This window comes from Dermacentor silvarum, chromosome 6 (genome assembly GCF_013339745.2).
Source record: "Dermacentor silvarum isolate Dsil-2018 chromosome 6, BIME_Dsil_1.4, whole genome shotgun sequence".
Lineage (NCBI taxonomy): Eukaryota > Metazoa > Arthropoda > Arachnida > Ixodida > Ixodidae > Dermacentor > Dermacentor silvarum.
In genome coordinates, this window is record NC_051159.1 from 19,322,510 (window position 1) to 19,348,938 (window position 26,429).

Here is a 26,429-nt window from a genome sequence, read left to right on the forward strand (position 1 = left end):
ACGGCGACGCCGACGGCAGAAATCTGCTTTTGAGTGTCCATATAATTGCTATCGCAATAATACCCAAGGTTGGATAGCTACACCAGGTTAACCCTTGCCGCCCAGAAATTCGGAAGTGAGGAGAAGTGACTAGAAGACAGGAAAGATGGAAAAGTGAAAGAGAAAGACAAAAGACTGAAGAGGGGTACAGGAAAAGGCGACTGCCGATTTCCTCCAGGTGGGTCAGTCTGGAGGTGCCGTCTATGTGAAGCAGAGGCCGAAGAGGTGTGTTGCCTCCGCCGGGGGGCCTTAAAGGTCCGAACACCCAGCATCGGATCAACACCCAGGATCCCCCTTTCCCCAGACACGGGTAAGCCGCGCACGGTTACACGCGGGAGGGTCCAACCCTCATGTGCTCGGGTCCGTGGTGTCGCGTTTTATGAAGATGTTGAATTAGCAATGAGAAAGGTGCAAACTCAGTATACTGTAGTCATGGGCGACTTCAATGCAAAAGTGGGGAAAAAGCAGGTTGGTGAGCAAGCAATTGGCAACTACGGCATGCATTGTAGGAATGCAAGAGGAGAGATGTTAGTAGAATTCGCGGAAAGGAATAGGCTCCGAATAATGAATACCTTCTTCAGGAAGCGCAGCAACAGGAAGTGGACCTGGAAAAGCCCTAATGGAGAAAGAAGGAATGAAATAGATTTCATACTCTCTACCGATCCAAGCATAGTGCAGGATGTAGAAGTGTTAGGTAAGGTAAAGTGCAGTGACCATAGGTTAGCGAGGACCGAGATTTCTCTCAATTTGAAGAGGGAAAGAATAAAATTAGTCAAGAGGAAACCCACCAACCTAGAGGCAGTAAGGGTAAAAGCAGACCAATTCAGGCAGGTGCTCGCAAACAAATATGCAGCTTTAGAACAGGAAGATAAAGGCAACATAGAGGTAATGAACGAAACCGTAACTAGGTTGATCTCAGAAGCAGCAATTGAAGTGGGAGGTAAGGCACTAAGCCAACCAGTAGGTAAGCTCTCCCAAGAAACAAAGTACCTAATAAAGAAACGACAAAACATGAAAAGGGCCAACCCAAGAAGAGATCAGATAGAATTCGCTGAACTCTCAAAACTGATCAACAAGAAGAAAGTAAGGGATATTCGAAATTATAACGTGGGGAAGATTGAGGAAGCCGTAAAATATGGACGCAGCATTAAATCAGTAAGAAGAAAGCTTGGCATAGGACAAGGCAAGATGTATGCACTGAAAGATAAGCATGGTAATATAATCAGCAATTTCGATGACATAGTAAAAGCAGCGGAAGAATTCTATAGTAACCTGTACAGTACCCAAAACAGCCAAACTACTTTCATTCGAAATATATAGTGATGAACCGGATACGGAGGCTCCTTCTATAACTAGCGAGGAAGTTAGAAGGGCCGTGAAAGACATGTCCAGGGGAAAAGCTGCTGGAGAAGATGGAATAACAGTCGATTTAATCAAGGATGGAGGAGATATCGTAATTGAAAAGCTTGCGACCCTTTATACGCAATGCCTCACAAATTCAAGTGTACCAGAGAGCTGGAAGAACGCCAACATTATAATAATCCATAAGAAGGGAGACGTTAAAGAATTGAAGAATTATAGACCCATTAGCTTGCTTTCAGTACTGTATAAAATATTCACCAAGATAATTTCTAATAGAATCAGGGCAACACTTGAATTCAGCCAACCAAGAGAACAGGCTGGCTTCAGGAAGGGATATTCTACGATGGATCATATCCATGTCATCAATCAGGTAATCGAGAAATCTGCGGAATACAATCAACCTCTCTATATGGCTTTCATAGATTATGAAAAGGCATTTGATTCAGTAGAGATACCAGCAGTCATAGAGGCATTGCGTAATCAAGGAGTACAAGAGGCATACGTGAATATCTTAGCAAACATCTACAAGGATTCCACAGCTATACCTTGGTTCTCCACAAGAAAAGTAGAAAGTTACCTATCAAGAAATGGGTCAGGCAAGGAGACACAATCTCTCCACTGCTATTCACTGCATGCCTAGAAGAAGTATTCAAGCTCTTAGAGTGGGAAAGCGTAGAGACAGAGAGAGAGAAATAACATTTATTAGCCCCGAAGGAACTAAAGCCCAAGTCCGGGCCTGCTGGTAGGCTCATGCCTCCTGGCCCAGAACGTTCTTGACGTGCTGCACCAGAAGCGGCCACCATAGTTTTTCAAACCTTCGTGGGGGAGTGGTCCATTCCTCCCAGCTGCCAGGACGCTGGTTGTGTGGTAATTTGGAAAGTATTGTCTTTTTCAAGATGGCGTTTTCAGGGCACTCCCACAAGATGTGTTTATTTGATGGATAGGCCCCGCACTGTTTACAAGTGGGGGAGCCTGGGTCCCTGTTAATATAATGCGTATAGTGTGGTGTGAGTAATGTGTGTGTTTGTGCTTTTCGTATGATTGAGGCGTCCTCTCTCGAATGCGTGTAGGATGGTGTGTTGAGAATTGTTGATGCTTCCCTGCGAGACTTCAAAATACGTATCCTTTCTTTCCGTTGCATCTTCTGCTCTTCTCTGGGGTTGTAAGTATCTTCAACAGGCCAAAGGATAGGAGGTCCCGGATTTTCTGCGCGGGTGAGCTGGTGTGCTCTTACATTTCCTCGCAATCCTTGATGGCCTGGAACCCATTGTATGCGTATGCGTAGAAGGGGGTGAGCATGCATGTATATGTGGAGCTTTGTGCGTATGTGGTAAGGAAGATCATCATTTTCAAAGTCTCTGCAAGCGCTTTGACTGTCTGTTCGGATTGTGATCGTGTCAGATGTGTGTGTCATTTCTGTTATGGGGAGCATTACTGCCAGCAATTCCGCGTCGTGAGGCGTTGGGACTCCCAAGTAATTTTTCACAAGCGTCGAGTCATATGGCCCACGACCGCTGCTTTGCTGATTTCGGCATTATGACTGGCATCTGTGTAGTACGTGCTTTTATCCTCTGTCCTCTGCATTACACTTGTTCTTTTTGAGCGCCTATTCTGATTCTTTTCCGGGTGCATATTTTTTTCGAATGGGATCTACGGTTATCCTTGGCAGATCATCCCATGGTGATAGTTTCGGGGGAATTGGGGGTAAGTTAGCGGTTTCGTATCCCAATCTATTCAGTATTCGTCGACCCTGATTAGATGATTTAAGTCTCTGTATTTGTGCTTGATTGTGCATGTCTATTCTGTCTTCTAGTGAGTTAAAGAGGCCGGTTGCTTCAATTTTATGGTTAGGTGCAAACTTAGGAGCTCCCAGAGCAAGTCTAGCACACTTTCTAATTATAATGTCTATCTTTTTGCGCTGAGTGCTGGTTATCTTAGCGTATGGTAGATAGTACATTATCCTAGAAAAGATCAAGGCTTCTATTACCTTACGAAGTTCATGTTCTTTCATTCCTCTCTTTTGTCTAGTTATTCTACGTATCATTGCAAGGATCTGTTCCAGTTGTACGGTCATCGAGCTATCGAATGCTTCCGGACGTGCTCGCTTCGAGCTCCCAAGAACATCCAGCAATTGTTCAGTTTCCTGCACCGGAACCTCATCATCTTCGTACGAGAGGGCAGTCAACATCTTTAGATCTACTGGAACGTGAAAAGTGACCTTTACACTCAGTTCCCGTAGAACGGTGACCAGTTTTGTGCCTTAGCCGATGGCCTCGCCACGCTAACCCTAGCTGCAAGAGACCGAACGCTCGTGCACGTGCGCTGCCGGCCTCACGGCGGCCAGCGCCGCTGGCACGCGCCCAGCATGATGGACACACCAGAGACCGAAGAACGATCTGACCAGGACTGGCAAACCGTTAGAGACGCTAGTAAGCGTCTTGACGAACACATCACCATAATCGTGAAAGTCACCGACGGTACCGCATTACAAGAACTCCCACCAGACTGTGTTGGACCCAGTGTTGTGCACGCAGCGGCTTTGACAACTACGGAAAAGAAAGATACCTACGTGAAGGTGAGGACTGTACAAAACCTAATAGCAGTTGACAGCTACCGCCCAACAGCAATAGAGAAACTTCTTCGCATACGGCAAATTTCGATAATCGGAACACAGCACCCGGTCCTCACATACCAGGCAAACGGCACGAACACAGTCAAAGGTGTAATTCATGGTATGCAGTGTGCAGTTACAGAGGAAGAACTTGAAATGGAGGTAGAAGTGCAAGGAGCTAAAATACTGCAAGTAAGACGCATCGGTTCCTCGAAAACAATCCTCATAACTCTCGAGGGAACATATTTGCCACGATATGCTCTCTACTGTCGACTGGTTGTCCGAATGTTCCCATATAGGCCCCGCAGCATGCTGTGCAATTCATGCCTTCAAATTGGACACGGCGCGGACGTATGTCCTTACAAGAAGAAATTTGTTGCCTGTGCAAAATGTGGAACTAAGTTGCCTCCCGGATCCAATGACGACACTCCTCATGACTGCGAGCTATGTTGCCGAAATTGCGGTGGAGAGCATGCAGCAAATTACCCCGATTGTCCAGTACGTCAAGAGGCTGACGAAGCGAGAAGAGAAGCTGCAGGAAGCCGCAAGCAACGCTGCTTAAACGCTATGAAAGATGAGGAACCGCACGAGCCCGCCAAGCAATCCGCGAAACCAAAGAACAAGCACCGCAGCCGCAGTAGGAGCCCCAGTAGAACCAACTGGCCTGAGCTCCCGACAAGAAACCGCTTCGAAAGACTTAGTAGCCCAGAAAAGCAACGTGATCGAAGTGCCAGCCACAGCAGAGACAACAACCAGGACAAGAGCACCGTAGCTAACAAGGAAGCTGGCAGAGAGGCCCCACGACTACACCAGAAACCAAGAGGAAACGAAGGAAAGACGAACAGGACCCCTTCAGGAACACAGACAGACTAAAGAAGTTCCTGAGAAGAGCAACGTACGTGGGTGAGTGGTTCGCATCTTTCACCAGCTGCCAAGTCTTCACCCTCACATCACACCGCTAATCCACACCCTTCCTACTGTCAGGCATTGAAAGCAGCTCAGACATCGCAATCTCAAGGGAACATAATTAGGCATCCACCAACGAGTATTAAAGAGAAAGAGGGGGACACAGGTACACACCATAACAATGAAACGGAAATGACAGAGGTCCTAAGCAGACTAGATCAAATCGTTGTTGTAGTTACTAAAATGCAGGAAAACATTTTGAACCTGCAAACAGAAATGCAGAAAAGGAATGCTATCATAGAAAAATTAGCAGAGCAAAATGCATTAATCACAGAAAGACGAGAACAAACAGAAAGGACGATTAACCGTATCGAGACGATTCTCAACATGACGAGAAAGCGCACACAAAACCTCTCGCATTACTCACAAGATGAAACACCTAACAAGGTAGTAATTCCGGACTCGGAGAACACAAATATCCCCAGGGAACATGACACCCAACATGAATAGCGGTATCGGAAATAAAAGAAGCTATCCAACTGAAAATAAAATAATAATCTGGCAATGGAACTGCAGAGGTTTCAGAAAGAAAAAGGCGCTGCTGTTGCAGCTAATTGGAAAGGAACCTAGACCACCTGATATAATTATGGTGCAGGAATCAAACGGGATAACAACCATACCAGGATACCAACTTTTTCAGCAACCCAGTATTAAAAGAAAATGTAGGAAGGCAACAAATAACATTTATGCACCAGGCATGACTGTAACTTACGTTAAGAATGAATTAGCGGCGGTACAGCTCGACACGGCAGGGGGCCATACAGAGGAGCAAGAATACGTAACGATAAAGTGCAGAATCCCGAAGAGCACACAGGAAATAATTTTCATAAATGCTTACTGGCTTCCTAACAAGGCAAATAACAACATTCAGTGGCTCGAGAAACACTTAAGGGGCCTAAAAAAATACCCCATTCTCTTAGCGGGGGACTTCAACAGTCCAAGTAAAGCTTGGGGATATGCCTGGACGGCACCGAATGGCAGAAAGTTAGAATACGGTATGAATAACGTACAGTTTACTCTGTTAAATGATACCACGATTGCTACTAGAACAGGCAACAGCGTCGAGAAAGACACGAACCCGGACTTAACATGGTTCAGAGGACCCATGAATGCTGTGTGGGAGAACAGCCTAGAGAACATGGGAAGCGATCATTTTATCCTTACAACGCAGCTTATAGTAAAAAAAGGATGAACCGAAAACAGAACTTTTAGTAAAACAAAGATTACTAAATGGGACGATATGCGAGCTGAACTATTACAGAGACCCAGGGGATGACTTAGATACTTGGGTAGAAGATATCAAATCTGTGTACAAAAAGACCACTAAGGAAATAGGAAGAGATGAAGATCACCCCTATGTTGACTCCCATCTCTTAAATCTCTGGGACAAGCGCCACAGGTTAATCAACAAATACAAAAAGAATAAATTAAACAAAGCATTACGCAAGACAATTCAAAGAATCACAATAGAAGCACAAGATTATGCCCAGGAATTAGCCAACGAGAACTGGCTTCAAATATGTGATCAGCTTAACGGACAGCTGCATACTCCGAAGGTTTGGCAAATATTGAGGACCCTTCTAGGCCAGGCAAAACCAAGGCACGCGATAACTAAACTGCAAATGTTGGAAAATAAAAATGCAGAGGAGCTTGCTGTAGAATTTTTGCATACCTTTTTTTCCAATCAAAAGCGACGATCATCCCTTACCAGATTACGACGAGTCTCGTAACGACAATTCCCAAGGCATCAACTCGCCTTTTTCCCTTCGTGAATTACATGCCGCCATGCAGAGCTTAAAACGGAACACTACCCCTGGAGCAGATGGAATCACGTACGCAATGTTGAGAAACTTGCCAGATAATTATCAAGAGGCTCTGCTGGAACATATAAACAAAGCATGGGAACAAGGTGTAATTCCAAAACAATGGAAAGAGGCAGTAGTAATACCAATTCCTAAGACAGGAAAACCATCCGACAAAGTATTCAATTTTAGGCCCATATCATTAACCTCCTGTATAGGAAAATTAATGGAGAAGATGGTTTTAGAACGTCTTGAGTGGCACCTGGAAGGCCTTCAACTTTTACGCGAGACAATGATAGGCTTCAGAAAACATGTTAGCACTCAGGACGCTATGCTGAGGATAAAAAACCAGGTTTTCGATTTACCAAGTACAGCTCAGCTAAGAACAATCGTAGGGGTCGATATGCAACGTGCTTTTGATAGTGTCACCCACCGCGAAATTCTAGAAAACCTCAAGGCGACTAAACCTGGGCCTAGAGTATACAACTATGTTAAAGGACTTCCTAAGTGAAAGGACGGTTAAAGTGAAACTTGATGAATATGTGTCACCTAGCCATCCAATCACGCGCGGAACACCCCAAGGTTCTATTCTCTCACTGACTTTATTTACCATTGCGATGATGAAGCTACCCGCATTACTAGAACAAATACCAAACCTAGAACATAATCTGTACGCCGATGATATAACTATTTGGTGCTGTCGAAGATCACCAGGATGGCAAGAACACATTATTCAATGTGGACTAGATACTATACGTGACTACGCTGAAACACTAGGGCTAGAATGTTCCCCTCAGAAATCAGAATATATTGTCATTAGTGAAGACGTTAGCAAGTGAGCCGAAGAATATAAAAATTTAATCAAACTTCGAATGAAAGACGCAGTCTTACCCCGCAAGAATAGCATAAGAATGCTCGGTTTTTTCCTACAGGACAATGGTAAAGCATCAACATGGGTGCAGAAGCTGACCGTACAACTGGGAAAACGTAGGAGTGAGGATCAACTGTGAATATCTCAGCAACCTCCGATTTGCTGATGACATTGTCCTATTCAGCAACAATGGAGACGAATTACAGCAAATGATTGAGGACCCTAACCGAGAAAGTGTAAGAGTGGGGTTGAAGTTTATTATGCAGAAGACAAAGATAATGTTCAATAGCCTGACCAGGGAACAAGAATTCAGGATCGCGAGTCAGCCTCTAGAGTCTGTAAAGGAGTACGTTTATCTAGGTCAATTACTCACAGGGGACCCTGATCACGAGAAAGAAATTTACAGAAGAATAAAATTGGGTTGGAGTGCATATGGCAGCCATTGCCAAATCCTAACTGGGAGCGTACCACTGTCGTTGAAAAAAAAAGTGTACAATCATTGCATTCTACCGGTGCTAACATATGGTGCAGAAACTTGGAGGTTAACAAAGAAGCTCGAGAACAAGTTAAGGACCGCACAAAGAGCGATGGAACGAAAAATCTTAGCACTAACGTCAGGAGACAGGAAGAGAGCGGTGTGGATCAGAGAACAAACGGGGATAGTCGATATTCTAGTTGACATTAAGCGGAAGAAATGGAGCTGGGCAGGCCATGTTATGCGTAGAATGGATAACCGGTGGACCATTAGAGTTACAGAATGGATACCAAGAGAAGGGAAGCGCAGTCGAGGTCGGCAGAAAAACAGATGGGATGATGAAGTTAGGAAATTTGCCGGCGCAAGTTGGAATACGCTAGCGCAAGACAGGGGTAATTGGAGATCGCAGGGAGAGGCCTTCGTCCTGCAGTGGACATAAAATAGGATGATGATGATGATGATGATGAGTAACGGTGAGAGTGAGTGGAGGTGAGTGCCAGTTAGTGGAGGTGAGTGCGAGTGAGTGGAAGTGAGTGCGAGTGAGTGCCAGTGAGTGTGAGTGGAGGTGAGTGCGAGTGAGGGCCAGTAAGTGGAAGTGAGTCCGAGTGAATGCAAGCGAGTGTGAGTGAAGGTGAGTGCGAGTGAGTGCCAGTGAGTGGAGGTGAGATCGAGTGAGTAACGGTGAGAATGATTGGAGGTGAGTGCGAGTGAGTGCCACTGAGTGGAGGTGAGTGCGAGTGAGTGGAGGTGAGTGCCAGTGAGTGCCAGTGAGTGTGAGTGGAGGTGAGTGCGATTGAGTGCTAGTGAGTGGAAGTGAGTGCCAGTGAGTGTGAGTGGAGGTGAGTGCGAGTGAGTGCCAGTGAGTGGAGGTGAGATCGAGTGAGTAACGGTGAGAATGATTGGAGGTGAGTGCGAGTGAGTGCCAGTGAGTGGAGGTGAGATCGAGTGAGTAACGGTGAGAATGATTGGAGGTGAGTGCGAGTGAGTGCCAGTGAGTGGAGGTGAGATCGAGTGAGTAACGGTGAGAATGATTGGAGGTGAGTGCGAGTGAGTGCCAGTGAGTGGAGGTGAGTGCGAGTGAGTGGAGGTGAGTGCGAGTGAGTGCCAGTGAGTGTGAGTGGAGGTGAGTGCGATTGAGTGCTAGTGAGTGGAAGTGAGGGCTAGTGAGTGTGAGTGGAGGTGAGTGCGAGTGAGTGCCAGTGAGTGGAGGTGAGATGGAGTGAGTAACGGTGAGAATGATTGGAGGTGAGTGCGAGTGAGTGCCAGTGAGTGGAGGTGAGATCGAGTGAGTAACGGTGAGAATGATTGGAGGTGAGTGCGAGTGAGTGCCAGTGAGTGGAGGTGAGATCGAGTGAGTAACGGTGAGAATGATTGGAGGTGAGTGCGAGTGAGTGCCAGTGAGTGGAGGTGAGATCGAGTGAGTAACGGTGAGAATGATTGGAGGTGAGTGCGAGTGAGTGCCACTGAGTGGAGGTGAGTGCGAGTGAGTGGAGGTGAGTGCGAGTGAGTGCCAGTGAGTGTGAGTGGAGGTGAGTGCGATTGAGTGCTAGTGAGTGGAAGTGAGGGCTAGTGAGTGTGAGTGGAGGTGAGTGCGAGTGAGTGCCAGTGAGTGGAGGTGAGATCGATTGAGTAACGGTGAGAATGATTGGAGGTGAGTGCGAGTGAGTGCCACTGAGTGGAGGTGAGTGCGAGTGAGTGGAGGTGAGTGCGAGTGAGTGCCAGTGAGTGTGAGTGGAGGTGAGTGCGATTGAGTGCTAGTGAGTGGAAGTGAGGGCTAGTGAGTGTGAGTGGAGGTGAGTGCGAGTGAGTGCCAGTGAGTGGAGGTGAGATCGAGTGAGTAACGGTGAGAATGATTGGAGGTGAGTGCGAGTGAGTGCCACTGAGCGGAGGTGAGTGCGAGTGAGTGGAGGTGAGTGCGAGTGAGTGCCAGTGAGTGTGAGTGGAGGTGAGTGCGATTGAGTGCTAGTGAGTGGAAGTGAGTGCGAGTGAGTGCCAGTGAGTGGAGGTGAGATCGAGTGAGTAACGGTGAGAATGATTGGAGGTGAGTGCGAGTGAGTGCCACTGAGTGGAGGTGAGTGCGAGTGAGTGGAGGTGAGTGCGAGTGAGTGCCAGTGAGTGTGAGTGGAGGTGAGTGCGATTGAGTGCTAGTGAGTGGAAGTGAGGGCTAGTGAGTGTGAGTGGAGGTGAGTGCGAGTGAGTGCCAGTGAGTGGAAGTGAGTGTGGTGAGTGCCAGTGAGTGTGAACGTGAGTGAGAGGCTGTGAGTGCGAATGCAGATGAGTGTGAACGTGAGTGAGTGAGTGTGAGTGGATGTGAGTATGAACGTGACTGAGTGCTGTGAGTGTGAACCTGGTTAGTGCTGTGAGTGAGTGGAGGTGAGTGTGGACTTGAGTGAGTTTGAGTGAAGGTGAGTGCGAACGTGAGTGATTTTGAGTGCAGGTGAGTGTGAACATGAGTGCTTGGGAGCGGAAGTGAGTGTGAACGTGGTGAATGCTTGAACGATAAGCAGCACTGATATCGGTTCATTTGGCTTGCGGAAAAATGGAAGCACGTTCTGTGTACAAGCTCACTCGCGCTGATGACTTATCGCGCTAGCAGATTGTGCACATCAAGATAGAAACCACTCAATAAGGTCGTAATATTCCAAGGATCAGGCATGAATGAGACGATGTATAGCGAAGTGAGCGGTTACATTATATTGCGATAGCAATTCTATGGACACTCCAAGCTCACTTCTGCCGTGGTCGTGGACGTTGCTGTGAGGTTCCGTATGAAGTCCAAAGACGCTAACATCATCGCCGCGTGCCGGCGGTACACTGTATGTGCAAGTGAAAGCTTGCGATGGTCAACCGACGCTTGCTGCTCAATCTCTCGCGCGTGTGGGAAGAAGGCGGGGTGGAAGTGCGCTTCTTCTGTCGCGCGCGAGGCACGGGAGGTGTCGTCTTATTCCGGCGGCGGCCGCGCGGGTGCCGTATGCATATCCTGAAAGCAACCTGCGACGTGGAAAAAAAGCGCGCCCACGCGTGCCTCATCTTCAAAGCGATTTGCGACGTGAACAAAGCTCAACTAGTGCCGGTAACTTCATATACGGTGTGTTTTGGATGTTTAGTTTGCGTTGAAGCGAGTGGCGGCACGAAGTTCAATTCGCCTCCTCACTTCAGCGTTCTGACAGCGAGTTTCCGCGGTCATCGAGCGAGATGTGTCCATGTTTACCTGTGCACGCGTTACACCATGCTCGTCAATTTAGATAGTAAGGAATGCGTACAAGTTTATACGACCGATAAAACTTCCATTGTTATCGCAAGCGAGGCTTCGCCTTTTGAGCAAAACTGAAACATTTTTTTAATACGCCTGAGAATATGGATGGGCTGGAACGCTCATGGCAGACTTATATGAAAGTCATGACCGGCAAGTTTTGCCATGACTTCCATTGAGTGAAGACGCTTAATCCTGTGTGATTTGCTACAGTTTCGCTGCTCATCCGCCTTTAGAGGGTGGAATGGATCCTTATTTTTTTCTCCCTCCCTTTGAAATGTACACGTACAGGCTCCAATAAACAGGCAGAGCGCAAGAGGGACTATCAAGTTAGCACAGAGTAACTGACTCGCACGCTCGCACACATGAGAAAAGCGAAGATGCAATGATAGATACCGCTTTGTTCTCCCTTTTGTGTGTGTGTGTGTTTCGGCGTTAAGTGGGTGACTAAGTATACGGACAGTCAATCTCACCATCTATTTCCCTCTCTGTTGGCTGAATCCGAGCGAAGGGGATCTTAGTGAGCTTGAGCGGAAAGCATGCACACGTCTAATGTCAATGACAGAGATAGGCAGATAGACATTGGGCTGTAACGGTATTTATTAAAAACAGTGAAGTGACCAGCGTTGAACGTCGGCAAAGCGAAATTTGGGTCATCGTCTTTGTCACTTAGGTCTCGCAGCTGCAGCAGCGCCACGATTGCTCTCTTCGTCATTACTATGACCCCGTGAGAAACAAAGCAATTAGCCATCTTGATGACTGAGGCTGACGTGCACGCGGCTGAAACTTGACCAAGTATTTTGCCGGTGATCGTTGGCGTAGCAAGAGCGGGGGCTGGCTGTGGGGGGGTGGGGGGTGTCCAACTCCTGACCCATCCCAAAAGTTTTGCACTACTTTGTATGCACATATATTCACGCACACATGCAGACACACAGCCACTCGTATGGGAGGGTGCTACATCAGACTATGAATAAATTGAAACAAAAAATTTAGTCGTGCTAGTTTTGCCCTACTTTGCAGTGTTAATAAACCAGCTCTTTACCAATTCAGCCAATGTATCCGCGAACTTGTATTTATTAAAAAAGAACCTTATTGCCTTCCTCGGTACTCCTCCATTGTTGCAATGAGTTCTTTTGTGTGCGAAAACCAAACAATATTGGTGTTTTCAAGCACTGGTCGAACAAGCATTTTGTAGGTCAGCAGATTTATATCTGGGGGCGCTAGACGAAGGCATCTTCTTTAGAAAGAAGAGTCGCTTTAGTCCTCGGCATGTACATCGATTTCAGTCACTTTAGTGCTCAGCATGTACATTAATTTCCAATTTGGGTTTTTTGGTTAACATGGCTTTCCAATCGGACAGTGTGTGTTAAAATGACGCCAAAATATTTAAGCTTCTCACAGAAGTGACAATTGATGCATTCGTAATGTAAGTAAAATCAGACATCTGTTTCTTTTTACTTACTGTTAACGTTACAGATTTTTAGGCATTTAGAGTCATCTGCCACTCCTGACACCAAGAAAAGGCTGAATTTTAAAAGCGGCGCTGTTCAAGCCGGCCATTAGTCCGTCCATAGGCGGTGAGTATTCATTTTTTCGGGGGGGGGGGGGGGGGGGGGGGGGCCCGACCAGCTTTCCGAAGCTTTCCGACCAGCTTTCCTTGCCGGGCTGTCTTTCTGCGCCCCTAGTGTTGCAGAGTTAAGAGACAGAGGTCATCGCAGATCACTCACAGAGGCCGTCAGTAGTGGACATAAAAATAGGCAGATAATGATGAGGAATCTAATTTTCAGAGTTGCGGTGAATCGCGCGGCTGTACGAACCGCTCGCCTCCGCTGCCGGCGTTCTTCACAATGCTTCCATTGTGAAAGAGAGTGCTCGAGGTCATCTAGTGAGGCAGGGGCGTAGCCAGAAATTTTTTTCGGGGGGGGGGGGGGGGGTTCACCGGCTCGACCGGGGGGGAGCGTCTGCTTTCCTCTACGTGACGTGATCGATAATAAATATCGGTAGTGTAAGCAGACTCTATGCAGGTATATCAAAGACATGGGACCAATTACCTAATTAAATCTCAGTAACGTAAAAATTACTGGCGGCTACTCCACTGTACTGGAAACAATACGCACTAGGTTTGCTTGGCGTAACGCCGTTCCTCCTTTTTTTTAAATGTGGCTGTGTGGTAGCTGTGACACCCTGTATGTCATTGACGTTCTCGCCCGCAGCAACCCTTTTAATTACTGGGTTCCGTAATGCCCCCCCCCCCCCCCCGCTCGCGTGTGCTTGTGGCGAAATTAAGTAAAAAGTAAAGCAAGCTCAGTAAAATACAGTAAGTACGACAGGTACAGTGGGCGTTTGGAGCAACGGTCTCTCATCGCGCCACTGAATGGACGAATCTTCGAAAACGCATCATTGAGACGACCCGCCCGATCGGAGAAGACATCATTAATTGTTAATCTCCGTTAAGCGTAGATAGCGTCGTCCTCGTCGGGGCGAAGTGCGTTTCACAAGTCAAGGACGGCTATACACGTAAAAATGCACGTTTGACCAGGCTATACCTACTCCCATAGCAATAGCTTGTTCGCTGCGTCTTTGCGCTAGAAAACGTAAACACGCGCAAAAACGCGTAAGGCTTTTTTTTCGAAGCTTTTGTCGCCCTGCTCCCTCATACGAGAGGGTTGCATTTCCTGCGACAAGTGAATGGGCCGCTGTGTCTTCCGCTGTGTGCGAGCGTGCAGTCGTCATTTGCCTTTACGTCAACAGATTCGGAATTGTACAGAATATTTCACCGCACAGCATAGATATGGCATGTGTACGCATTTTAAGTAGTGCGTGCAACTCATTTCTGCTTCACTTACACCGGTGCAAATAGGAAGCGGCCTTGTACCTCACCGAATCTCGACTGATTGGTGTACTAGTGATGCATGAATGAACTCCGGTCTTGTTCAGTGCATAGTGCACATAAACAATTTCTCAGGACGCGTGAACTCCGACGAGAACTGTCAGCGCCTGTAACAAGAGTTTACTTACGCTGTACTGCGCACAGCAGTAATCCATGCTTGTCGGCTGTCTGTTCCATGCATTCTGTTGTGAGTCGGTGGAATTTCACTGCTGGCATCAACCCCTTCGTGTGTACATTGCTGGTTTGGGATTCCACAACACAACAGCAACTACCAGCCTTCCGTAATTGCTGGTTTGGGATTCAACAACACAACAGTAACTACCAGCCTTCCGTAGGGGCGCAATCGCAAACAAGAGACGTTTCGCGCGCAGACTAAGGCTACGTTCACACTTGGGAAGCGGCAAGCGGACGGAAAGGCCAAAGCGGCCGGAAAACTTTTCCGTGCATGTCCAAGTTGTTCACATTTGTTTTGCTACCGCCGCGGCCGCCGCTGCCGCTTTCGTGCACATCCATCTAGTCAGTGGACATTTGTCGGCGTGGTGGCGCTCATTATCGCATTATGTCAAGCGGTATGTTCATTCTTTGACCCACGTACCGTCATCAAAAGTGATCATTTTACGCAACTTCGAGTGTCATCTGCGACCTTCGGTAAATTCCTCGTTGGCGTTTCGTAATTCTCCGCACACGCGCGCGGTAGCGCTGAGTCACAGGTTGGTGCCTAGGCGTGAGAATATTTCTTTAACAGCTTTTATTTACAAGTTGTAATAACATTTCATCATTTCGTATTGTCGGCGCCTCCAGGACACCAAAGGGGCAACGGGAACACCACAGCTAAAACCCGGGCTGGCCCTTGTGTTGGGGCTCGCCAAAGCCTGCGCGTCCTACGCGAGACCTACGCTCCCAATCTATCGTCGCGACGAGAAAAGCACCCCGCGACTTCCGCAACATACCGTGCACGTGCGAGGAGAATTATGGAGCGCCAACGAGGAATCTGCCTAACTATTGTCTGCCGTGGAAGTGGAAGAAGAAATGGCTTTTATACTTCTACCTACTTGTTTTCTAGAAATGGACAATGAATAAACGGAAGACCCGGAGGTGGTGGGTTCGCCTGGCTTTGCAAAAGCGCGAGAAGTTGAGTCACGCCAAGGCTTCGTTGCCGCACCTCCGGTCACGCGACGTTGAATACTATCACGAGTGTTGCTGACAGTACGTTTTAGTACCACTCTTGTCGTATAGCAAAGGGTGGTTCTTGATCGCGTCGATCAGCATTGCAGCCCACACTTTTGGTGCCATGTTTACATGCTAGTGTATATAGCTTCCGGGCTAGCAGAACGAATTTCCGCCACGTTTCCGCTTCGCCATGGCGAAGAAATCGGTCTATGAGACCTATTTGGCTCGCCGCCTGTCTTTCTGCCTGTTCTGCCGCCTAGGCGGGCGGATTTTGCAAGATTTTGCCGCTTCCGACAGCTTCGAGACCAAGTGTGAACGTAGCCTAAGACCTGCGCGAGCGCGGCCTAACCGGCACCTGAAGGGAAGCGGCGGAAATGTATACCGGAAATTTCGACCACCTGGGGTCTTTAACGTGCACCTAAATCTAAATTAACCGGCCTCGAGCATTTTCGCCTTCATCTAAAATGCGGCTGCCGCATTTGTTGCTACATTTGTTGCGCATTTGTTGCTTCAGAATACGGCCGCCACATTCTCGCCCAAAACCTCACAGAGTGTCAAAGCCTTGAGAAACACCGTGTCACTTTTTTCCATATGCAGACATATTTAAATTACCAACCCGAACGGAAGCGCCCAGGAATGAAATTGTGATAGTAGCACCGGTTTCTTGAATTATGTCAGCGCGAAGCGACGAGAACAAAGGGTGGGTAAGTGGGCGGGGGAGGGGGGGGGGGTTACGGAAAAAATTTCGGGGGGGGGGGGGGTTTGAACCCCCCCCCCCCAACTCCCCCCCTGGCTACGCCCCTGCAGTGAGGTATTTACAGGTTTACATGGTCCGTGCTTACTATGTCCACTATGTCCACTATGCTTACTATTATAATTTTAAGTGAATGTTGACTACAATTTATATGGCCACTATAACTATAACGTATAGACTCGTGTAAGGGCCACACTTTTCTTTCGCGATTTTGACGAGCATTTTATGGGACCGGGCCATTTGACCTCATTTTTTCAACTACGAGTATGAAATCCGCCGTAAACTTCCGCGATCGCCTCCTCTCGACATCCTGTAGCGACGCGGGAAAGTATGCTGCGCGCAACAATTCGCTGTTGAGCCCGATTAGAATCAGCCCACGGAACGCGATTGCTTCTCGGTTGGATGCCTTCTTTTTTAAATATTGGCTGTCAAGTCATGGGTGCAGCCCTTACACGGGTGCGATCCTTACACGCATATACACGGTAAGAATCGTCCTTCGTGTAATTGTCTTCTACTTCGATATCACTAATACTGCTTCGCCTTCCCGGCCAAACTGCACTCTTTATTATTTTTTTGTACTTTCAGTCCGAGTATAAGCGCTGCTGCGAATGACTTCTAGACTTATATTTATTAAGATTTTGAGTGAATCCGGCTTGGCATCATTTCGGTTACCAAGTGAATTCTATATACAGGGTGTTTCAGCGAAAAGTTTCCAAATTTTTAAAGGTGACCTGTGGCAGATAGTACAATTGTAGTTCATGAGCTCGTCCACTCGAAGAGGCGGGCATTACTTGCACAAAAAAATTGAAATGCATAATCGACTAAATAACAAATTAACCAATTAAGGTTTTAGCTAATTAACTTATGCTCCATGTTGCAATTTACAAATTTTAATAATTTTCATGGTCAAAAAATTACGCAAAGTAATTTGAAGTGAGGTAAACATACATCAACATATTAATTCTCTAGGTATCTCCATTAGTTGACTACCTCCTTCTCTTTCAAAATATAATAAACTTTGTCCTTTGTATATATTTAAATATATTGTGTCTGTGCATGGTGTCCTCAGCGGGAACTTTAAAAAATGTTAAAATGAGGAAACACGAATGAGGTAGCCGCCGCTGGTGCTTCTAATGCGCTTGTCCTCCTATTGTCAGGATTTGCCGAAATAAAGCGAAAGTATCAATTAAAAGCCGTTAACGTCCGCGCCAACAATAGTAGGCTTCCAGCCAAAACAAAAGTGAAAATCTGGAGGCAACGCAAGAGAATCCTCAAATAATGTCAGTAACAGAACTCCGGTACAGACATTTTAGGGGGGCGTATCTCTCGAGTCATAAGGAGGGGGTGCCCCCCCTTCCTTCCAGCTGGTATATACGAATATGGTTCAAGTTACGGGAGACAGCCTGTATATATTTAGTAAAACTTAAGTCGAGAAGCTGATGTTGAGCGGAAGGTGTGCTTGTTTGTCGGTGACGTGTCCGAACGGCAACATTTATAGTTAGTAGAATGTCAACAAGCGGAGACACTATGTAGTCACCGTCAGGAACAGATGGTGATGCCCACAAGATGACACATGTGGTGGATTGTTGTTGCAACCGCACACACTTAATTGATCACAAGTGAAGGGGCGTTACAGCTGAAATACCGCAAGATGAGTGTATTCAAGTAGAGTCACGCCGGTCCATGAGCGCCGAGTGAGTCGAGGAAATATCCAATCCAAGAATGTCGTCGTTGGCGCATCCCTCGATGGTGGCATACTTACAAAAACATTACCAGTCCTTATCCTGTCGAGAAAATGGGGGTAAGCGAAACTTGTGGCAAGACGACGCTGTCGCAGGCGTTCCGCTTCGTTTGCCCTAAATTCAGGGTCGGCGGCTTTTCGCTGACGTTTGGCCTCAACATCGCGTTCCCACCACTCGGGGTCCATGGCTCCTTGCTGACGTTTCGCCTGGGCTTCGGAAGCCGTTATGCTAGAATCAGCATGCTAGAATCGGACGACAAGCTTCGCTTACCCCCATTTTCTCGACAGAGGAAGGGCTATTGATTTTGTTTCTTTGGGTCCCACGTATGACAAGGGTATATTTCAAGGAAGCGTTACAGGTCCCCGTGCCCATAGAGGTATGTGCCATTGAGCTTGGACCCTTTCTGCATTGTCGCTATGATCGACCCACAGTAAAAGGGTATGGGCCAATGAGCTTGAACCATTTCTGCACAATCACCAGGACCGGCCCACTTCATATGCCCCTGCATCTGGCGTTTCAACGTCGCTATTGGAAATGACAAATAAAACTTCAGCGTACTAGAAGTTACAGCTTGAGTGATATTGTCAAGAAACATTGGGAGAGAGAGAGAGAGTCAAAACTTTATTTTGACGAGGCACGGAGAAGCGTCGATCTCCGTGGTGGGTGGAGTCCAGGGCCCCAGCGGCGGTGGCAGCACTTTCGGCTCTGGCGATAAGCTTTCGCTGATCCTCCAGTGCCGAGCTGGTCAGCACCATCTCCCACTGCTCGAGCGTTGCGTTTCGATTTGGGGAGTTATTGGGGATATTTTGGCATGCCCATGTGGTGTGGTAGAAGGTAGCTCGCTCTGTACAGAAAGGACAAAGGGGCTTATAAAGGCTGGGGTACATCGCGTGAAGGAGCGTGAGGTGAGGATAAGTGTTGGTCTGGAGTTGCCTCCAGGTCGTGACTTCAGCTCTGGTGAGGGATGGGTGGGGTGGCGGCATCGTTCTTCTCGAAAGGCGGTAGTGCTGCAATATATCGTAGTAAGTTTGTAGTGTGTCGGGACTTGGGTCTTCTGGCGTCTCTTGGAGTGCCCGGTTGCAGTGACCTCGGGCTATATCGTGTGTGCACGATGGTTTCCGCTGACGCCTTCATGTCCCGGTGTCAAAATTATCGTGGTGCGGGGTATTTCGTTGAGGCGATGTAGAATATCGCATGCGATTTTATGTAGATGGCCGTTCGCGTAGGCTCGACATGCTGACTGACAGTCTGTAAGAATATATAGTTCTTCGTTTTGTCTCGATGCCGAGATGGCGAGGGCAAGAGAGAGAGAGGTTTATTTGAAGAAAGGCAGAGAGGTCGGCTTGAGCGTCAGTTTGCTCTGGCCTGCTACTCTACACTGGGGAAGGGGGGAGGGGATAAAAAGAGCGATGAATGAGGGCAATAGCGGCCTCTTCGGCTGCGGCGACGTTCTGCGTATGAACGGAGGCGGATACCAGTTCTTGCTCTCTGTGTCCAGCCACGCTAATTACCATGCTCTCTCCATTCGGGTACATGGCCGCATCTGTCCAGCGAGCAGTGGAGAGAGTGCCGTATCTCCTTTGTATTGTTATGGCTCGTGCTTTTCTCCTGCCCAAGTGATATTCTGGGTGCATGTTACGTGGAACAGGCGCCACCATTATTTGCTCGTGTAGGGACTTGCGGAGTACTTCTTGATTGTTGGTTGTCGCCACGGGGTATTACAATCTTCGAAGTGTTGCTCTGCCTGTTCTAGTGAGGTTGAGGCGCGTGATTTGGGAAGAACTCGGAAGCAATATTTGTTCTTGTTATTTGTTTGGAGAGCAACATGCGTATGTAGTCAAAGGGTTGGGGGGGCTAGAGACCGCATTTTTCAAGGTTTGACTGGTTGCCCGGTTGATCTCGTTTTGTTCTCGCAACTGAATTGTCGGAGTGGATTTTGATGGGTGGCAAAGCCAGTGTGAAGCAGACACCATTTACCATTTTGTTTGATCATCTGTTTCGTTTATATCAAGTACGATGTATTGCATGTAGGGTACGTTATTGTGAACTCTACGTTCATAACACAGTTGTACTCGTGCCTACTGGTGACTAAATTTCATTGTCAACTTGCCAGCGTGTGCTCGTTTTAAGTGCCCAGGTGACGGCTTTGGCTTTTAGCTCTAGGTCACTTGGAGGTTGCCGACAACGGGAGGTAAAAGCATTTCATGCTTAAAACAGCAGGCAACCTTAAACTTTGACTTAGGTGTCTCTTATTGGCACTCGCACCTCGGCGTTGGTGTTCTGTGCTTTGGTCAGCGGTAATCAGTGATCATGAGAAAGAAATTTACAGAAGAATAAAATTGGGTTGGAGTGCATACCGCAGGCATTGCCAAATCCTGACTGGGAGCTTACCACTGTCGTTGAAAAGAAAAGTGTACAATCATTGCATTCTACCGGTGCTAACATACGGGGCAGAAACTTGGAGGTTAACAAAGAAGCTCGAGAACAAGTTAAGGACCGCACAAAGAGCAATGGAACGAAAAATCTTAGGAGTAACGTTGAGAGACAGGAAGAGAGCGGTGTGGATCAGAGAACAAACGGGGATAGACGATATTCTAGTTGACATTAAGCGGAAGAAATGGAGCTGGGCAGGCCATGTAATGCGTAGGATGGATAACCGGTGGACCATTAGGGTTACAGAATGGATACCAAGAGAAGGGAAGCGCAGTCGAGGACGGCAGAAAGTCAGGTGGGATGATGAGGTTAGGAAATTCGCAGGCGCAAGTTGGAATACGCTAGCGCAAGACAGGGGTAATTGGAGATCGCAGGGAGAGGCCTTCGTCCTGCAGTGGACATAAATATAGGCTCATGATGAATCAGTGATTTCTTATTAATCCTAATTATTCCAGACACTTCAGTAACTTAACTTGTAACTAAGCTTATGTTTTGATATCATGCCTATAATGTAACCTATGAATTTTGCACTGCATGTGCTGCTTTTTTTTCTTGATTTATTTTTGATCTCGTCTAAGCTAATTAGTTATAGTTATCCCAGACACTTCAGCAACTCAGCTTGTAACAAAAATTATGCTTCGATATCATATATGTAATAAAACCCTTGAATTCTGTACTGCACCATTCTTTTTATATTTTTCTGATTTACTTGGATTGCGTCCCGGTGGTCTCAGCTAATTATTTCTAATTATTACAGACACTTCAGTAACTCAACTTGTAACTAAACTTATGCTCTGATATCATATCTATAATGAAATTCGCGAATTTTGTACTGTACTATTTTTTTGTGATTTATTTTCACCTCCAGATCATCTCAGGAGGTGAACCGGAAGTGCTGCGCAAATAACAAGTGTCACTACATGCTCGTGCCACTCAAAATTGCCGAATACAGCTTTCTGTTGCTTAATACGTGCAACATAAAAGTGCTTTTTCTTCTTTTTCTTTTTATTCCGAGCGCGAAAAAAGCCCACGAATACACGCAAAATTGCCGCACAACTAGCCGCTCGAGGCACTATGCGTGTATCCGCGGGCTTCTTTTATGCTCGGAAAAACACGTTTATGTAGCACGTATTGGACAACAGAAAGCTGTATCGGGAGTTTTTTTTGTTGTTGCTTTATAATTTTCTGATTGACACTTTTCATCTTATACCTCAGAAGCTGAATTATTATTTAATACTAATTATCTAATTATTTATCCAATTCAAAAATAATTGGAGTATCTGTAAGCGACGGAAAAACAAAATTACCTTAGGTATTCTGTCCAGCTACGTGGCATTTGCATATATTTAAGTCTCGGTGCTAGAAAGTTGAGACGCCCTGTATATACTGGGTGTTCAAAATTAGGCTTTACGAAATTTTAAAAAATCGCCTGTGGCAGGTAGCATAATTCTTATCGCTGAGCTTGGTTATTCGAAGAGACAGACATTAGTGACACAAGAAATTGAAACTCATATTCTAATAATTAACAAAAATTGACTAATGAACTTCTTAGTTAATTACTTTACGACACATTTGCAATTCATGAATTGTAGCCGGTGAGTTTGCAAGATGCATCCACCTAAAATGAATTTCCAGGATAACACCAGTTTCGAGATATTATTTCAAAAGTGCGGGACGAAATACGTGGTCGTTCCAGTTACTTTTGTGCTTGAATGTATAAAACAGCATCATGGTGAAAAAAGAAAGAGGAACAACTGTGCATTTTTAGGGCGAGTTTGATGGCGCCTATCTGCAAACTGGTGTCATTCTGGAAAGTATTCAAAGTGGATATGACCGACAAGCTCACCGGCTACAATTCGTAAATCACAACATGTGTCGTAAAGTAATTAAATAAGAAGTTAATTAGTGACTTTTTGTGAGTTAGTTGAATATATGTTTATATTTCTCTTGCTAATAATGTCCGCCTCCTCGAATAACCCAGCTCAATGATAAGAATTATGCTACATGCCACAGGCGATTTCTGAAAATTCCGTAAAAGTTAAAAATGAGCACCATGTATGTCTGTATGTACACACAAAGTTGGAGCACAGGACCAACGTCCCTGCAACTAGTTACCAATGACCGATGATTGGACACATCTCAGATTCCCATCAGCGTCTATTGTAAGCGGTCAATGCCCTGTCTCCGTTAGAAAACGGCATTGCCTCCATGTTAAATATGGGCAAGGTGGTGGGAAGAGTAGTGTGTAAGCATAATAAATAAATATGTTTTTCAAAGAGTGCGTTTGGTTTAGTTATTAGCCCTTAGCGCAAAGTAGAATGAAACAAGAACTTTGGGTAATATCTGCGATGTGGTGCCCATATTTTACATGAAGGCCTAGGTCTATTCTGTAAAACAGACGGGGTGCTGGCCAATGTGCTGGCAAACTACTGGGACACCAAGCACAATCTACGCTGTTATACTTTGCCGGTGACAAATCGTAGCGCAGAAGCACAGGTACAAATGCTTAAAGAATGGGATGACATGCTGTCTACCGTTTGTCATGATGTAAAACTAACAAGCACGAACAGCGACAATTGTGTGCGTTTCTGGTCAATAGTTCATTTGGTGCCGGTTGACTCACGTAAAAAAAAAGTATTTCTTTTTAATCCAAACGATGAAAACTGTGCGCGCACACAGGGCGCGACATTTGCCACGTTTGAATTTGGCACCATTTCCCGCGCGGTCCGTGCGTGGCCAGCCTGTGCACCGCATAACCGCGATAAAGAAAATAGTTCCCCAAGGAAGCCATAAGCAGAAAACTTTCATACTCTTGCAAACCACAAAAATTGTAAAGAAATACCCTTATATTAAAATATTTGTTAATAAAATTAACAATTGATGTCTATGAAAGCGTGTATTTGTATGCATGTTTTTGTGGGAATGCGCGTTGGCACTGCTGACTTTTTGGCTCATTCCGGGACCGGGAGTTGGTGCGTGCGGCGTATGCGTGCGGGTTGTGTGATATGTAGAGATCGGATTTGAGGCAAACGCCTTTTTTGTTCCTTGCGCTCCTACCGCCCCACTTTGATATATGAGTATGAATTAGAGGTTAAAAAGGGCTTTTATAGTGTTTTTATAGTGCCTATAAATGCCTATTTTGGCTTTTGTGCCTAAATGCCTATAAATGCCTATTTTCAATATCGGCGCCTATGTGAACACTATTTAGCCGCAAGTTTCGCTTTCGAGTGCAGTTAGAGACCGTTGTTCATGTTTCCGGGCAACATTGACTGTTCGCAACTCTATGGGGTTCAACCTAGTCCTTTTAGTTCAACCAACTCCCGGAAAACAACTGCTAGCAGCATTGAAATGGGACGCGCCGGCCAGCAAACGCCGCCTCGCTGACATTGCGCGAGCGGTTGGCGCATGCGAAACCGCGGAGAGCCGTCAGGCGAAAGGAGAGTGAGAGCAAAAGAAGAAAAAAAAATGTGATGTGCACGCGGCTTTTGTTTTGCTTGTAATTACTTTTAAGGTGTTTACCGCCGTCGGGCGTTCCTTCTCAGCGTACGAGATCATTCTCAGTGAGAAGAGGCACGATTTTGAATCCAAAAATCTGGTGATGGTGCTAGTTTGCAATTGCTTCCACAATCTTCACAGTGATTCTTAGACTATATACGTTCCGCGTGCTCTCATACATATTTCTTCAAACATGTGCACTTCAAATGGTCGGAAGTGTATTGGCAGTGTTGGGACGTCTGGACTGTACAATTCGGATAATTTCATTGTATATGAGAAAATTGCGAAGAGTTGTACCTAACAGTCCTCTTGTAAGAACATGCTAATTTCTTATTGAATCGTAGTCTCTCTTGCATTTGTTACTTGTTTGTTTTTGTTGTGTCTTAATTTAATTGCGTCCGGCAGACAAAGTATCGGTTTTTTTAATCAGTATTCCCAGCTTTCAAGTATTCTTTTTCATGCCTGTTTCAATATATGCGACGCTCGAGTACAGTGGCCATTGAACATGAATATGAGCAGTGCGCTTATTGAATGGAAGTAATTGATCGTCACTGGTCCAGCAGTTTTATGGGACAATTGCACGGCTATGTTCAACTGTTGGCGCCTTTGTGCCATCGTAGACAATAACATTTCTTGTTTTCCTATCGTATATATATATATATATATATATATATATATATATATAGGCTGCGCACGTCTTCGTTTGACATTATTTGTATTTATGTAAAAATTATTGTGCATATATTTACGACGTTGGAGGCCTAAAACGTTATTTTGGCGCCTAAAACGCGTTTTTTTAATGCCTAAAGATCCGGCCTCTAGTGATATGAGTTTGCTGCGTTTTTTGCGCCCTTTGATTGCCCCGCTGTGGTGTCTTTGGTATATTACAATTTGTTGCTAGCTCTTTATCCCCTACTCGTTGCCTCGAAGATCCCCATGATTGTCTCCGACTCAGCGACATCGAAGGTGAGTGAGTGTTTCGGATTCCCCTTGCTCATTCATTGGGATGCGATGAAGAAAGCGGAAAGTGCGTATAGCGCCCGTGCTTGTCTTCCATGCGCCTCTTTGCTCGTTTTCATTAATAGTACTATCCTCCCGTTGCGAGAATTCGTTGTGGCACACTAAATTTGTGATATTGAACATGGAGTTTTGTCCTGATTTAACTTCACATCACGCTTGTGGCCTCGTAAAGCAGCTATGTGGAGCCAGCAAAAACAGGGCATGTTGTGCGCGCCACGATTTTTGGTACGGTGTTCCAGCACCGATTGAAATTAGCCTTATTACTGAGCGCTCGTGCTCTGCCGTTTTGGTGGAAACAATGCGACGTTAAATCAGCTGAACTGTACTGTAATCAAGTATATTTCGTTCGCGCGACGCCGTCCATTGGCGTGCATCTACTACATGGCGTGTCGGGATCGGCGAAAATATGCGTGGGGCGTTTTGCCGTTAGAATGTATTCTGGTGCGCTGTTCGCTTCAGTCCGCTGACACGCCGAGCGGTAGACATGCGCCGTGGCGCCATAATAATAAAGGATTGCAAGGGTGTATATGCGATTCTATGTGATAGGTAAGATAAAAAGGAGTGGTGCCAGCGAATGCTGTGAAATCATCAGGTTATGTGTGGTTTGTGTTCCGCCGGTACGCGCGCGGTCAACTTTTTTTTTACCCATGATCTCCCTTCGACGGCATCGAGTGCTTCGCGCAAACGGCTTCGCGTAGGCGCTCCATATTAACGGGAAGGCAGATTCTGTGGATTATATTTCTGCTTTAGTGGGATAAAACATTCAAATAATGTTATCGCGTGAAGTGCCAAAGGCACTTACTGAAGTACCTTTGGCACTTCAGTAAGTGATTGATTTAACTAAGTTCGAAAATCAGTAAAGGAACGAGATGCTTGGGCATATTTGCCATGTCCGGCCACCGTGCTTCCAGCGGCATGTAGGCGTTATCGACAACATAAATGTCATAAGTGATAGTACGCGTTTAATGTAGATAAGCTCGGCGTTTATATGAATGCGCCGAAACAGGCAACGGTCAAAACGGAGCGAGTGCGAGCACTAACCAAACGTCTTATTCTTCGTCTTCTGCTGGCGCCTGTATTTCTCACTACATAAGTTAGAAAGGCTTTTTATGACTATAGAAGCAGACAGCTATGTCAATAAGTTATTTTTGCTTTGAATTCCCACATTACAAAGAGGGAGAGAGTGAAAGGGGAGCGCATCATTGTGAACTAAATGACTCTTTGACACAAGCTTGGAACAGTGGTTAGTTGGTGGAGCAGTTCTGTGTAATTTTGTGTTGAGGGTAAGCAAACTTCAAAGTGCCAGCAGTTAGACGGGGAAGTACAAATGCAATACTAGTTTTATATGAAGGTGCTGCCTTAAGATGTGGCCACAACAGTTCAGTAGATGAGCAAAATTAATTTTAAATTTTTAGGAAAGGAATTAAAATTAATTATTTGCCCACCTCACACTGCCAGTAGCAAGAGCAGCCACGCTTTAATGTTTTCAATCAGTCATTTATATCCAGCCAATTATGTCAGCCTACTGGTCCATGTAGTGTTTTGG